The sequence below is a fragment of the Natrix helvetica genome (assembly GCF_964273705.1).
Source record: "Natrix helvetica genome assembly, chromosome: 3".
Classification (NCBI taxonomy): domain Eukaryota; kingdom Metazoa; phylum Chordata; class Lepidosauria; order Squamata; family Natricidae; genus Natrix; species Natrix helvetica.
In genome coordinates this window covers 106412458-106427523 of record NC_138549.1, presented here as the reverse complement: position 1 = coordinate 106427523, position 15066 = coordinate 106412458, and the positions used below count along the sequence as shown (strand labels likewise).

The 15066-nt window shown below is 41.2% G+C and overlaps 1 protein-coding gene across 6 annotated transcripts in view; it reads left to right on the top strand.

Moving 5' to 3' along the window:
- FGGY (FGGY carbohydrate kinase domain containing) overlaps positions 1-15066 on the top strand; it is a 228847-nt gene that overhangs the window by 41777 nt on the left and 172004 nt on the right. For 3 of the 6 annotated variants that reach the window (XM_081946309.1, XM_081946312.1, XM_081946307.1), the window contains exon 1: positions 7372-7504. The exons of 2 other annotated variants lie outside the window; for them this stretch is intronic. The gene's annotated coding sequence lies outside the window, so the exon portion shown is untranslated. Of the gene's footprint in view, positions 1-7371; positions 7505-7691; positions 7889-15066 lie in introns of those variants that run through there. One more of the 6 variants, XM_081946308.1, reaches the window with a different exon arrangement.

The window sequence follows — 15066 nt, the reverse complement described above, 5'->3', positions numbered from 1 at the left end:
AGATGTGCTAGGTAGGTAACTACATAAATATCATAACTTTTTAATATTTTGTTTGTTTCATAGACATGGCTAAAGAGTAGCATAATTTCTAGATTCACAGATATTCACTGAGTCCACAAACAAGGAAACCATGCCATAGCTAGTGTGTTTTATGAACCTAGTCAGAATAAAATTGAGCACCCAGACAATTTTTTTCAACACTTCTAAAACCTAGATTAATGCACTCAATCTCATTGTACATATGTTGTACACTGACAATTAACAACAACAACACAAATTGCAGCTTCCTGCAATAAAACGAGCGGAGGAACATCTTATATTTTAAGAAGGTACTTGGTTGATACCTAGGACGCTGGCAGCAAACCGTATCAACCATTAGCACCAGTCACTGGTATTTGTAATGCATTTTTGAATGTTCAGTTGGATGAGTTTCATGTTTAATGAATAAAGTATAATAAAGTATAATAAAGTATAATAAAGAATAATAATAATAATAATAATAATAATAATAATAACAACAACAATAATAATAATAATAATAATAATAATAATAATAATAATAATAATAATATAATGGAATTACATTTAAAACAGTTAAAAATTGACAAAATCACCATCAGTCAAATGCAAAAGGCCGCACTGCTTGGATCCGCACACATATTACGAAAATACGTTACGACGTCCTAGGCCCCTGGGTGGGGCCCGACTAGTAATTAATGCCAAATCCGGCGAAACAACTGGCCGCTGTGATACAATTCTGTTGATGCAATAATAATAATAATAATAATAATAATAATAATAATAATAATAATAATAATAATAATAATAATAATGCGGCACAATTCAGTGGCACAAATGATCCACTGGAATTTGTGCAAAAATTATAACATTAAAACAGCAACAAACTGGTGGGAACATAAGCCTGAAAAAGTCGTCGAGGGTCAGATGGTCAAGATCTTGTGGGATTTTCGCATACAAACGGATAAAATACTGGCGCATAATACACCAGACATCACACTGGTTGAGAAAAATAAGGTTACAATCATAGACATCGCAATACCAGGTGATAGCAGGGTCGCCGAGAAGGAATATGAAAAAATAGCAAAATACCAGGACTTAAAAATTGAAATTCAACGATTATGGCACAAACCAGCAGTGGTAATGTAGGAAGTTATCACCTAGCCCTCTCCCAGAAAAATGAAATATCCTAGGAAATATTGATAAGGCAGAATATTATATTTTCCTGGATGTGAAAAAGGGAGAAACACATTTTAAACACAGAGTAAATTCCTGCAGCTTCCCCGCTTTGTCAATGGGCCATTAAGAAGGCCAAGCTAGTCCACTTTACATAATAAAGAGTTCTCCTCTTAACTCCAGAGTGATGGGATAAGGCAGGATAATATAAGCCTTTATTCAAGTGACCACATGGCAGCTGAACTCAATCAAACCTGAATTCAAAACAGCCTAGAGGGTTGCCCCTGCATGGGCCCATGTGAGTCTGGCAACCAATCAGAATACATTTCTTACACAGGAACAGGAAACAGATAGGTGGGACTGAACAGGTTATAAAAATCCCTGCAAGCCCTTCTTCACCCCTTCTTATGTCTAAGTCTTTGTGTGCCCTCGAGGTAATTGTAACTATAAAATGTCTCCAATCCCCCCCCCCAAAAAAAGACAAGAATTTTAAAGTGTTCAAAGAAAGAAAAGAGTAAGCTGGCAGAAATTGCCTTCGCTCAGTTTGCTGGGCCCACAAAACTGAGAGAAGGTGGAGGGAATCTTTGCTTTGCATCTGTTTTGGCCAGCAGAGACAGAGTAAAGATATTTTTTTCTTCCTTCCTTCCTTGCCTATACCTTAAAGTAACAACCCAGGAAATGTTTGCAAGAAAAGTTTCATCCTTGCATTTATTGTGTGCTTAAATGATTTTACCTGTTCATTTCTTTCCTGAAGCATGTGAATCCAGACCCCATTTCTCATCTGTGATATCCCCATGTTTATCTGTTTATCTGCTGAGTAACTGATGGTTTTATTTTTTTTCAAACTCTGCCTGCAAGCTATCTCCCCCCCCCTCCCTTACCTCTAATCCTCCAACAATGCCTTTTCTGTGGGGGAGGGAACCTTGTTCTCATGTTTTTCAGCCCTAGAAGATTGTACTCTTCAGGTGAGTATAGATTTTTTTTCCTTTTGGGGGGAGGAGGAGAGTGTTGCCTTGTGTGTGCATGTATGAAATGAAGGAAATTCCTACTAAAGGTTTGCCTTCATCCTGAGTAAAAACCCTCTGCACATTTTTCTGACCAACCTACTCTTATTAGTCCTAAAGTAAAAACCTGGCCTCTAGAAGGCAGTTTTGATTTAGATTTTGTCAACAAATTTGCTGATTTTCTGGCCACCATCAGATGAATCAAGTGCCCCACCCAGATGCAAATGATGTGTTAATGAAAGTCTCCATACATCTTGGATATTTAAAAATGCCAGCGCGTGCTGGGATATCAAGATAGAATTTGGATCTTTAAAAATTAGCCAGCATCTGCTGGCAGGTCCAAATTAGAAACGAACACCCCAGGGCAGAGACAGGCATTAACAATCTAGTGCGTGATCATTTCCAGACCTGGAGGGAAGTTGAGATCCTTTAATAATAGAAAATGGAGCTCATTGGCTTATGTACAGCTCCCTGAAGTAATTGTAATAACTGCCTTGCATGAAGAAAGAATGAAATGGGATTTTTGTATGTGAAATTAATGATTGCAGTGCAAATGTGAGTATGTTGATGGTAAAGTTGGTATGAATGTAGTTTGATTCCCTTTCTTGTGAAAAAAAAAAGCTTCCTGAAATACCTATGATTGTTTGGCATGAGCAAGCATGAAGGTCTGATTGCAGTATGAATGTGAGTATGTGTCCCTCATGCCCCAGGGAGTGATAAGTGAATGGATCCAGAGATCCACGTGATTGCCTGTGTGAATTCCCCCCCCCCCCCAATCTTCCTTCTGGGTCATTCTTTGGAGGGAAGTAGGAAAGGCGGGGAGAATGAGTGTCTGCTCATTTTTACCATGAGTGTGTGTATGAAACGCCCCAGTGATACCTGTGAATGCCTCTGGGCATTCCCCCCCCCCTCCTTCTTTCCCTCCTTCCTTTTGGGTCATTAAAGGCTGAAATTTTTTCTCCTCACTTTAACCACTTCCCCCCCCCTCTCTTCTGAGAAATTTGGAGTAAATGGGTGATCTGCTCCGCTTACCTTTCACTATTGTGATCTTTTATCTGCATATAAAAATTATGCAGTTACATTTTTTTTTGCTCTGAATACAATTTTGATTTTTTTTCTTCTGGAATTTTTTGAGGTTTAAAATGCTTAATTAAACCTATAAAAAGAAATGATTTTGAGATATTTTGCTTACATTTGTAAATGTTTTAACATACTTAATGAGAATTTGCTTCCATCTGAATGGAATTTGATATTTTGGAGTGTTGACTCAAAGTACCTTTTTTTAATTGCAATTTTTAAAAAAGCTGTTTTTCTTCCCTCCCTCTTTTACACCTGAGTGCATTTTTAAACGTTTATGAGTCAAGGTGCTCTACCCTATGATATTTTATTTGCTTGTTTGTTTGTTTGCAACACAAGTTGTTGTCCCTCTTGGAAATTTACTCATCTTACTGCAAAAAGTGTTTCAATCATACAGGCAGTGGGAATGTCATGTTCCATGAAATTTACATCGTCTACCTCCTGAAATAATGTTTGGATTTCCACACTTGGACAGAATGGGTGATATTCCACAACATGAGACTAAAGATATGACTGTAAAGAACTGTATTCTTGGCCTCTCCTCTTTTTTTTAACCTCAGAAACAAAGGACTGCTAGCTCAAACCATAACTCTCAATTTGCTGCTGGTGATTGCGTGCTGATAAAACTTGACATGAGGAAAAAAAAAACTTAGCCAAGCCTGGGACAGACTACCAAGACTGACTGACCACTCTTACCAGCAAGCCAAGCCTAGTACCATCCAGCAGACATGAAAGAACCCTGAAGGAGATGAAGAAGTAAAGACCAAAAGACTCTTTTCAATTCCCAGAAGACAGCTGAAAAGATTATGGGGAGGGTGGAATTTGATAAAGTTTTCTTTCTCTGTTTCATTCACAGAAATTTATTATGCTTTCTTCCTTGCCTCATTTATATTGTAATCAGTTTAATGTACTCATGTAAGAATTGTATTTGAGAGTGGCTGGCACAGCAAGATCTGAACACCTTAGATTCCTGGCTGGTGGGAGGGAAATTTTGTCCAAAATGTCTGTATTTTCTGTATTGTAGAAGCAGCCACACACACACACACACACACACACAAAAGAGAGAGAGAGGGAGAGAGAGGGGGGCTCCATTCAGAATTAGATTGAAACTATCTCCTTGACCCAACTCCACAAAGTTTTTCCTAGGTTGATTTTTGCCTTTGCACAAAAGCCTAAGCAGTGATATCTCCCTTTTAATCCCATGGGGGAAGGGAAGTTCCCCTCAGGCAATTCCCCCACTTGAAGAGTAGCAGAAAGGATCTTCAAAACTCAAACCCTGTGACTCAAAAAAAAAAAATGCTGCTGCCCAGTTGCCCAGTAAAGCAGGACATGTTGCACTGGTGGTCTCTGATAGGAGTCCCTGGGCTCATTGTGTGTAACTTTAAAAAAAAAAACTAAATAGCTTGTATTGCACACTAGCTAAACTCAATTTGGCCTCACTAAAATAGGAGCCAGGGCAAGTTAAAGAAATCCCTTGGAAATGGGCAGCCTGTACTTCTTTAAAAGGAAGAATCCTTCAATGGCTGTGAAGTTTTTTTTGGGACTTCTGCTTGCTTGTAGTCTGGAAGCTCACAGAAAGTGATATCAAACACCTGAAAATAATTGGCATGGTAAATTGGATATTGTAAATTTCTTTCCAGAAATTGTGCCCTGGTTGCTAAGACCTTCATGGTTGAAAGCTCTCTGGGAGCCACTGAAGTGATCCTTCTGCTGTCTCTTTCAATGCCTTTCCATCAGAAAAATTAAGTTTCCCTGATCTGACCAATTTTATCCTTTGTCAAAAACATGTGCGTTCCACTCACATGTTTTGAAAAAAAAAAGGAGGGATTGTAGGAAGTTATCACCCAGCCCTCTCCCAGAAAAATGAAATATCCTAGGAAATATTGATAAGGCAGAATATTCTATTTTCCTGGATGTGAAAAAGGGAGAAACACATTTTAAACACAGAGTAAATTCCTGCAGCTTCCTGCCCATCCCCACTTTGTCAATGGGCCATTAAGAAGGCCAAGCTAGTCCACTTTACATAATAAAGAGTTCTCCCCTTCAGCTCCAGGGGGGATGGCAATGAAGGCAGGATAATATTGCCTTTTACTCAACTGACCACATGGCATCTAAACTCAATCAAACCTGGATTCAAAACTCAGCAGCCTAGAGGGTTGCCCTTGCATGGGCCCATGTGAGTCTGGCAACCAATCAGAATACATTTCTTACACAGGAACAGGAAACAGATAGGTGGGGCAGAACAGATTATAAAAATCCCTGCAAGCCCTTCTTCAGTCCTTTTCTTCCCTTCTCTTCTCTTCCCTTCTCTTCTTCTCCACCAACATTGAAGCATGTGATCACCTTTTCTGTTCAGGGCTCAAGCCATGTGGTCCTGTCCACCATTAAACCATCTTTCCAAGCAGCCTCCATGTCTCCAGTGTCTTTTTCCCCACTTGGAGCCGAACCCAGAAGGACATTTCTCCCAACAGTAGGAAGTTATCACCTACCCCTCTCCCAGAAAAATGAAATATCCTAGGAAATATTGATAAGGCAGAATATTATATTTTCCTGGATGTGAAAAAGGGAGAAACACATTTTAAACACAGAGTAAATTCCTGCAGCTTCCCCGCTTTGTCAATGGGCCATTAAGAAGGCCAAGCTAGTCCACTTTACATAATAAAGAGTTCTCCTCTTAACTCCAGAGTGATGGGATAAGGCAGGATAATATAAGCCTTTATTCAAGTGACCACATGGCAGCTGAACTCAATCAAACCTGAATTCAAAACAGCCTAGAGGGTTGCCCCTGCATGGGCCCATGTGAGTCTGGCAACCAATCAGAATACATTTCTTACACAGGAACAGGAAACAGATAGGTGGGACTGAACAGGTTATAAAAATCCCTGCAAGCCCTTCTTCACCCCTTCTCTTCCCTTCTCTTCTTCTCCACCAACATTGAAGCATGTGATCGCCTTTTCTGTTCAGGGCTCGGGCCATGTGGTCCTGACCACCATTAAACCATCTTTCCAAGCAGCCTCCATGTCTCCAGTGTCTTTTTCCCCACTTGGAGCTGAACCCAGAAGGACATTTCTTTCAACAGTAATTCCAGTGGTAATCGGCACACTGGGTGCTATTCCAAAAGCACTGGAATTACATTTAAAACAGTTAAAAATTGACAAAATCACCATCAGTCAAATGCAAAAGGCCGCACTGCTTGGATCCGCACACATTTTACGAAAATACGTTACGACGTCCTAGGCCCCTGGGTGGGGCCCGACTAGTAATTAATGCCAAATCCGGCGAAACAACTGGCCGCTGTGATACAATTCTGTTGATGCAATAATAATAATAATAATAATAATAATAATAATAATAATAATAATAATAATAATAATAATAATAATAATAATAATAATTTGTTATTGTTGTGAACCTAGTTACCGTTAATTTTTTTTCAATGGAATACTTGTTTAGATAAAAATGCAATCGTTTATTTGTAGGCTTATTTTACCCATCTCCCTAAATTAAAATACGTTCAGTGTTACTTGGCTCAGAGGACTCTTAAGGGGAGACCATAGATCCTTCAGCCCTCTTCCTTGATATGTTAAGAGGGAAAAAAGACAGATCTTGGCAAGCCAAGGAAAAGATAAGCGATTAAAACTTTTGCTTAAAAAGAGACACACAGCGGGAGGCAGATCTTAAGTTTTATTACTTAATTACCTCCTCTTCTAGCATCTCCAACACAGGAGATTTTTAAGACAGCCATTTGTCCAGAATGGTATCGGGTCTTCTGCTTGGGCCCCTTAAGGGGTTGGATTAGAACCCCCCCCCCCCAATTGCCTTTTAACTCCGTTATTCTAGTCTTCATTTTGCAAAGAATTATGAAACGGGGGTTGGGGAAAACCGCGGCGGCCAGGAAAAAAATAGCATTTTCGGGAAAGGGGCGCCTTATTCTCCGCCCCCCCCCCTCACCATCGCATTTCAGCGCGAGGCAAGTGGTGGGGCAGGAGGGGGGGGGGCTGTCGGTCAAGAGACCAATCAGAAAAGGCATTGACAAATGCCCTCCTGCCAAGGGAAGAAAAGGCGTGGGGCTTTTTTTCCCCCCCGGTCACGGCGGCTCCCGACAGAGAAAGCCGGAAATTGCCCTGTCCGGAGCTCAAGCGCGTGGTACCCGTTGCTTTTGACCACGGCTGGCTTGCTTGCTTGCTTGCTTGCTTGCTTGCTTGCGATCGTGTTTCACTTTCGGGCAAGTAAGTAAGCTTTCGCTTTCCAACGCAAATAATAGTGAGGTTGTGTAGCAGAAGAGCGTCCTGTTTGCAGGAATCCCTCCCCTTGCGGTGCATTGCCTGGCCTTTCCGCAGAGGACAAAAATACGCCAGGTTCCCCAGCCCCCCCTCCTCTCCGCTCTTGGGCTGGGGAAGGGCTGATCCTGCGATCCTCCTTCCTCCGCCTGCGACCCGGGTGGTTTTCTTTGGCTCGGCTTCCCTCGCCTGTATGCCCTGGGGGGGTGGGGGGTGGGAAGTATGGTAGAAATTCTCCCCCTCCCCCTCTGCTCGTAGAGTGAGAGCAGAGCCTTTGCATGCCAGAAATAATCGCTTTTAATTGGACACCTGATGACCCAGCCTGGGAAACAGGTGAGAAAATACAGTAATGGGTAAAGCGAACCGTCTCAGGGTTAATTAAGGAGAGAGCGAAGTCCCTCGCGGCTTTCTGGAAAAATAATAATAATAACCAGACCGATGGCTGAAATGAAAGTCCTTGTCAGGGGCATTTTCTTTGCTTCATTTGTTAGATTGCTTTCTTGGCTTTCCTGCAGGAGCTCAAAAGTAGTTCCAGTTTTGCCTCCAAAACACACTATCCTCTAACCCCTAAGTTGCACTGAGTGGGACAGCCCAAAACCACACAATGGCTCTCCAAGGCTAAGAATCAAGTTGATTTGGGTTTTTCCCAAGTCTGGTTCACCCTTATACAATAATACAATAATACAATAATACAATAGTAGAGTTGGAAGGGACCTTGGAGGTCTTCTAGTCCAACCCCCTGCCTAGGTAGGAAACCCTATACCGTTTCAGACAAATGGCTATCCAACATCTTCTTAAAGACTTCCAGTGTTGGGGCATTCACAACTTCTGGAGGCAAGCTGTTCCACTGATTAATTGTTCTAACTGTCAGGAAGTTTCTCCTTCGTTCTAAGTTGCTTCTCTCCTTGATTAGTTTCCACCCATTGCTTCTTGTTCTACCCTCAGGTGCCTTGGAAAATAGTTTGACTCCCTCTTCTTTGTGGCAACCCCTGAGATATTGGAACACTGCTATCATGTCTCCCCTAGTCCTTCTTTCTCTTAAACTAAACATACCCAGTTCCTACAACCGTTCTTCATATGTTTTAGTCTCCAGTCCCCTAATCATCTTTGTTGCTCTTCTCTGCACTCTCTCCAGAGTCTCCACATCTTTTCTACATGGTGGAGACCAAAACTGAATGCAGTATTCCAAGTGTGGCCTTACCAAGGCATTATAAAGTGGTATTAACACTTCACGTGATATTGATTCTATCCCTCTATTTATTCTGCCTAGAACTGTGTTGGCTTTTTTGGCAGCTGCTGCACACTGCTGGCCCTTTCAGCATTAAACTACACCTGCTCTTTGGGAGGGAGGGAGGGAGGAAGGAAGGAAGGAACTTAGGTAGGTTGGTCACTTGCGGGATTCCCCTAGTCAAGCATGTTTTATATAGTCAGGTTTATATGTTTGCAAGACAACTCAGAACCAAAATCTAATTTCACTGGTTATGTTCACAGAACACAATTGGTGAAATGCAGTTGGCTCATTTCTGGTCCAATGGCTTCATCATTTTCTCATAGATTTTGCTACTTGCTTCAAAAAGCTGAAGATAAGGTTACCAACTGCAGAACTATTCCTAATTCAATAGGGAAAGGAGGTTAAAAGCAGCCCGAAACTTGGGAGGAGGGGACTGCATCATCTTCAGAATCAAGATATTGCAGAAATTAAAATTAGAACACAATCACACTTGATTTTAGGAGAGACCACCTCAGCAAGTAGAGAAGTATTGAGGTTAAGGGGAATTGCAGAAGAGTAGAAATTTCTGGAAAACGATATTCTAAACCATTCTCCATTTCTTTTGAGTGCAGAATTGTACACTCCAGTCACAAGAAAAAAAAATGGGACAGCTTAAGAAACCATTGTAGACTAAAGGAAATTTCAGCTGAGCTAGAGTTTTAAGGAAGGAAACATCTATAGCAGTGATGGCGAACCTTTTTTGGCTCACGTGCCACAAGTGGGGGGAGCACAGGGGGGTCGAGTGTGGGTGTGCCACACCCATAATGCAACGTGCGACCCCCCCAGTGCGCATGCGCGCAAAACGCGCGACCCCCCCCATTTTTACATGGTTTTTCTGCCCTCCCCATGCTCCAGGGGCTTTATAGGAGCCTGGGGAGGGTGAAAAGAGCCTCCCCCGGAGGCCCTCCAGAGGCTTCAGGGACTGTCCAGAGGCTTCCCTGAAGCCTTCGGAGTGCTTAAAACCACCCTCCGAGCAAACCGGAAGTGACTTCCGGGTTGCTCGGAGGGTCGTTTTAAGCGCTCCGAAGGCATCAGGGAAGCCTCGGGCGGTCCCTGAAGCCTTCGGAGCGCTTAAAACCACCCTCCGAGCAAACCGGAAGTAACTTCCGGGTTGCTCGGAGGGTGGTTTTAAGCGGTCCGGAGGCATCAGGGAAGCCTCGGACCGTCCCTGAAGCCTCCGGGGGGGGGGAGGCTCTTTTCGCCCTCCCCAGGCTCCTATAAAGCCTCTGGAGCCTGGGGAAGGCGAAAAATAGCTTTTAAAAAGGTGAACTCAGCTGGCCTTTTTTGGCTCACGTGCCACAAGTGGGGGGAGCGCAGGGGGGCAGTGCCCTGACAAATGGCTCCGCGTGCTACTTGTGGCACGATTGCCATAGGTTCGCCATCACAGATCTATAGGGAACAATGAGCATTTTCCTCAGGGAAGCACCCAAGCAAGTAGCTGGTATCACCAGAAAGAAAGTTAGGCTGTTGTGGAAAAGGAGTTTAGTTTCAACTAGTGAAGAACAGCAATTGGGGTTTGTTACTATGTCAGCTGAAAAGTAGAACCAAAGGAGTGCACTTCCTGTTCATTGAAGAGGGGATAGTAGCAAGTGGTAAGAGGAGGAATCTCAACTTCTAGTTTGCTTCTGTAGCTGAAAAGTAGGGTCAATTTGTATAGACTGAATTCCAGAAGACTAAAAAGCCTAGGAACAAAGAAGTGGTTGTAAGAAGGCTATTTCTTTTCTTTTTCATTCCCCCAGTGTATTTCAATTCTTCTAGTTTACCATCTATATTCATAAATGAGCAAATCTAATTTAGAGGAGCAAATCCTCTAATATATCTGGTAGGCCCTGATAAACGTGCTCCTCTTGCAATTCAGTTGATAAGTCTTTAAATTGAATAATTAAAGCTAATTAATTTCAGTCTTCCCTTCATATAGAGTTCAGTATATTTCAGTATACCCTTCATATAGAGTTGAAAGACTGCTTATATGTGACTGCCTACTACGTTTACCTTGACTACAATTTGCTAATTTCATAATTAGCTCTAGCTTTCTGGCATGCTTTTAAAAGCATCCTTGAGCATCTGCGTAAAATTGGCATAGCTGTCCATCACAGGATTATTATTGTCTACTAGAGTAATTGTCCATTTGACAGCTTATAAATCAAGAGTCCAAGGATAAATCTCACACATGCGGAATGCGTGGAAATTTCAGTTATCCTCACTTAAATGTATAGCCTACACATTAAAGGATAAAAATAACAAATTTATTTGGGGATCCTCCATATTTGTCTGGTAACAATCTCTCGTAACGAGAAACATGGTTGGATGGGAAAGAATAGCCATAGCTAGTTTCAAACCTTGACCCAGTTGCTGACATTAACCAATTATTGATCTGTACACCAATAATTTAGTGCTGCAGTTCAGTGTTGAACTGTAGCATTGATGACTTGTTCAGCAGTCAGTGATCTTCCCAGAGGGCTTTAGTCAAGCCACTGCCATGGCTTCAGTCAAGAACATGATAAAACATGGCCTTATAATCGTTGTTGATATGAGTGTTAGATTCATGGCAGTAAGTTTATCAAAAGCATCATTCTCTCTGAATCATCTTTAACAGGATTTATTACAGGGGAAAGAAATTTTATTACAGAAAATGTCTACAACTAGATTGCTTTCTTTTTAAGAAGCCAGTTTATTTTATGCGTTCATTAGGACATCAGTTCCTTTCCAATGTCTCCATGTTGAACCAATGGGCTGGTTGTGTGTTTTCTATGCAATTGAGGAATGTGCAGGTATCTACAAATGTTTTCCCACCTGGTCTGCCTACTCTCTGAATACTGCTCACCTGTGAATACACCATTACAAAAACTATGATTCGGTTTATTAGGCTACTGATTTGTGACTACAGGTAGTCACCAACTTATGACCACAATTGAGCCCAAAATTTATGCTGGCAACTGAGAAGTTTGTTAAGTGAGTTTTGCCTTTTACGACTTTTCTTGCCACATCTGTTAAGTGAATCACTGCAGCTGTTAAATTAGTAACACAATGGTTTCGTGAATCTGGTTCCCTCATTGAGTTTGCTTGTCAGAAGGTCACAACTGTCATAAAGGTGAGTCTGTTGTCAAGCATCCGAATGTAAATCACGTGGCCTTGGGGATGTTACAATGGTCGTAAGTGTGAAAAATGGTTATAAGTCACTTTTGTTCAGTGATGTTGTAACTTCAAATGGCCACTAAATGAACTGTTGGAAGTCAAGGACTACCTGTATTTAGAAAGGAATATGCTACATGGCAGCCATTATTGCATTGCCAGAAGCAGGTAATTGTCAAACTGAACTTATTTTCTTTTTTTGAAGAGCAGAGAGTTTAATTGACTGTGATAATGTAATGGACATAGTGTACCTAAATTTCAGCAAAATATGACAGTGTTTCTTACATTTATAGAGAAGATAAAATGTGGGCTGGACTGTGTTCCCATTAATTGGATACAGTGGTGGTTGAACACTTGCGCCCACAAGCTGGAAGGTGGTAATTAGCAGCATACTGCAAGACTCCATTCTAGGTCATCTTCTGTTTGGGTGAATGGTTAGAAAATATTATGAGATTTGTAAATTTGGGAGTAAATGAAGGAAGAGTAAATACCTTAGAGGACATATTCAAGATCTGAGAAGATTTTGACATGCTAGTCAGTGGACAGGAAAAATATTAAGAAAATATATCCTAATAATTGTCCTTGGAGAATGTGAAAGACCCTTTATTACCAATTGATCTCATGGTCAATTCAGCAATCAAACTTTTTAAAAACTTCTTTCTTTTGTTCCCTGGCTAGTTTGCTTCTCTTCACTTTAAACAATGCTCTGGATTTAAACAACTTAACAGACTTCCAAAGAATATTTATTTTCTGCTTCTGTCATCAGGGTTTGGTGCCAGAAAATTGGAAAATTTATTCAAGGAGAAAGCAGGAAGTATGTGCTTTGCTATATATACAGGTTGAGTAATATCTCTGCAGATTACTGTTGCTGGACTGTATGAATATTTATTATGGACTATGACTCTTTGATCGCTAAGAGTTGTTTGTAAAGCTTTCTACTTCTAGGATTTGTAAAGAAACCTTTAAAAACTGTTTTAACAGTAAAGAGGAGAATTTAAAAATAAATGCAATATTGGGCTGAGAAATTCTACTGCAGAGGTTTGACTTAATTTTGAGCTTGTTAAAAATAATTTCTGGAAGAGTTAACAAAAATTCTCTATAGATAATTTTCTTTTAATTTTCATAGTCACAAGCTTTTATTAACAAGTAGCTAAAACACAAAGTGTCACGTTTCATCGTTGTAGGATTGCTTGTTATACCAGCAATGTTTTGACTATAACTAATAATTAGTAGTCAAAAAGTGGTAAATATTTACATTTTACATTTGTCTGTATTGTAACTATATTGCAAAATAGTCCTCTTGCTAACGGTTGTTTGTTAAACTGATAATGACTTGCTTGGTGAACAAACAGGCTCAAGTAGGTTTCTAGCAGTGCAATAATTTCAGGGATGTTTAAAATGTGTTATGATCACATTTACAAACATGTCAATGTACTACAGAAGAATTATCTTTAGTATTGAAGAATGGACACATTTCTGGCTGAGGGTATACTGTGGCCAAAGTTCACATGTCCTAGGCTAGTGATGGTGAACCTTTTGTGCCTCGTGTGCCAAAAGGGGGCGCGCAGGGGGGTCGTGCGCTGTGTGCCACACCCCTAATGCTATGCGTACGACCAGCACTCCCCCCCCCATTTTTGGCGTGCTTTTTTCGCCCTCCCCAGGCTCCAGAGGCTTTATAGCAGCCTGGGGAGGGCGAAAACAGCCTTCCCCGCCGTCCCGGAGGCCCTCCGGAGGTTTCAGGAGCTTCCCTGACGCCTCTGGAGCTTGAAAAACCATCCCCATGGGCAAACCAGAAGTTCAGGAACAGATTTCCGGTTTGCTCATAGGGCCGGTTTTAGCCCTCTGAGCCTTCAAGGGCCTTCAGGAGGCTTCCTGAAGGCTCCGGAGGACAAAAATCGACTCTACGAGCAACCCAGAAGTGACTTCTGGTTTGCTCGTACATTCGCAAACTTCCGGTTTGCCCATAGGGCTGGTTGTTCGTGCTCTGGAGGCTTCAAGGAAGCCTCCAGAGGGCGAAAAATGGCCTCAAAAGAAGTCTGAATCCTCATGTGCCCTGATAAATGGCTACGCGTGCCACAGGTTCGCCATCATGGTCCTAGGCAGTGTGTGACTTTAAATGTGAGTGTGCCCCTTATTTCTTTTCCATATGGTAATAAAGGTAATAAAGTTGTTCATAATAAGTCCCGGGTTATGTGTGGTATGTTTCACATTATGTGAAATTCTTGACACCAGTTGGGCAAAGTTAGGCAAAGTGAATAGGACAATGATTAGTAATGTTATCTGGAATTATTTTGACCTTGTGAAACTGAGGATGTTCCCTGTTATAAGTGCATTGTCATCTGTGCAACACTTACCTAGCTTATTCAAGTAGCCACTGGGATGTGCTAGTAGTGGGATTTGGAAATTGATGAACATCTCTGGGAGAAGGTTATTATTGGGAAAGAAGCAGTGGACTCTCTGTTGTAGAGACCATCTCGCAATTCAATTGTATTAACTCTCAGTGTCTCCAACGTTTTCTTTGTGGTAAAGATTGTTGAGAAAGTGATGGCAACCAGGAACAACAGAAGAAGTAAATTCTTTGTAATTAATTATTTTAATTTGAGATTCAGTCCCGATGTGGGATAAAAAAGACATTGATTTCTCTAGGGAATTACCTTCATCAGGACTTGGATGTGGGGAGTGTATCCCTCTTGGTCTTATTAGACCCATAAGTATTGTTCAAAATCTTCCAAAATAGTGTTTCTCTTACATGATTTAGATGTACTTTCATCATTAGTTTAGTTCCTAGTTTAGTTTATCATTAGTTTAGTCCCAGAGTGGGCAAGCTCTAGTCAGTAGTAGTAGTAGTAGTAGTAGTATTAATAGTAATAGTAGTAACGGTAGTGAGATAAAAGATTCAATTCAAAGGTTATTCTAATACTGTGATTCACAGAACTTGGTCCAAATGTTATTTAATGTCTGCACGAAACTAATGGGAGAGATCATTCTTTGATCTGGTGTGAAGTATCACCAGTATGCTGATTATACTCATGTTTACATCGCAACCCCAAATCAAGCTGGAGGTACTTTAATAGTCTTGAACTGGATCTTTGAGGGACTTTAGAGAAGA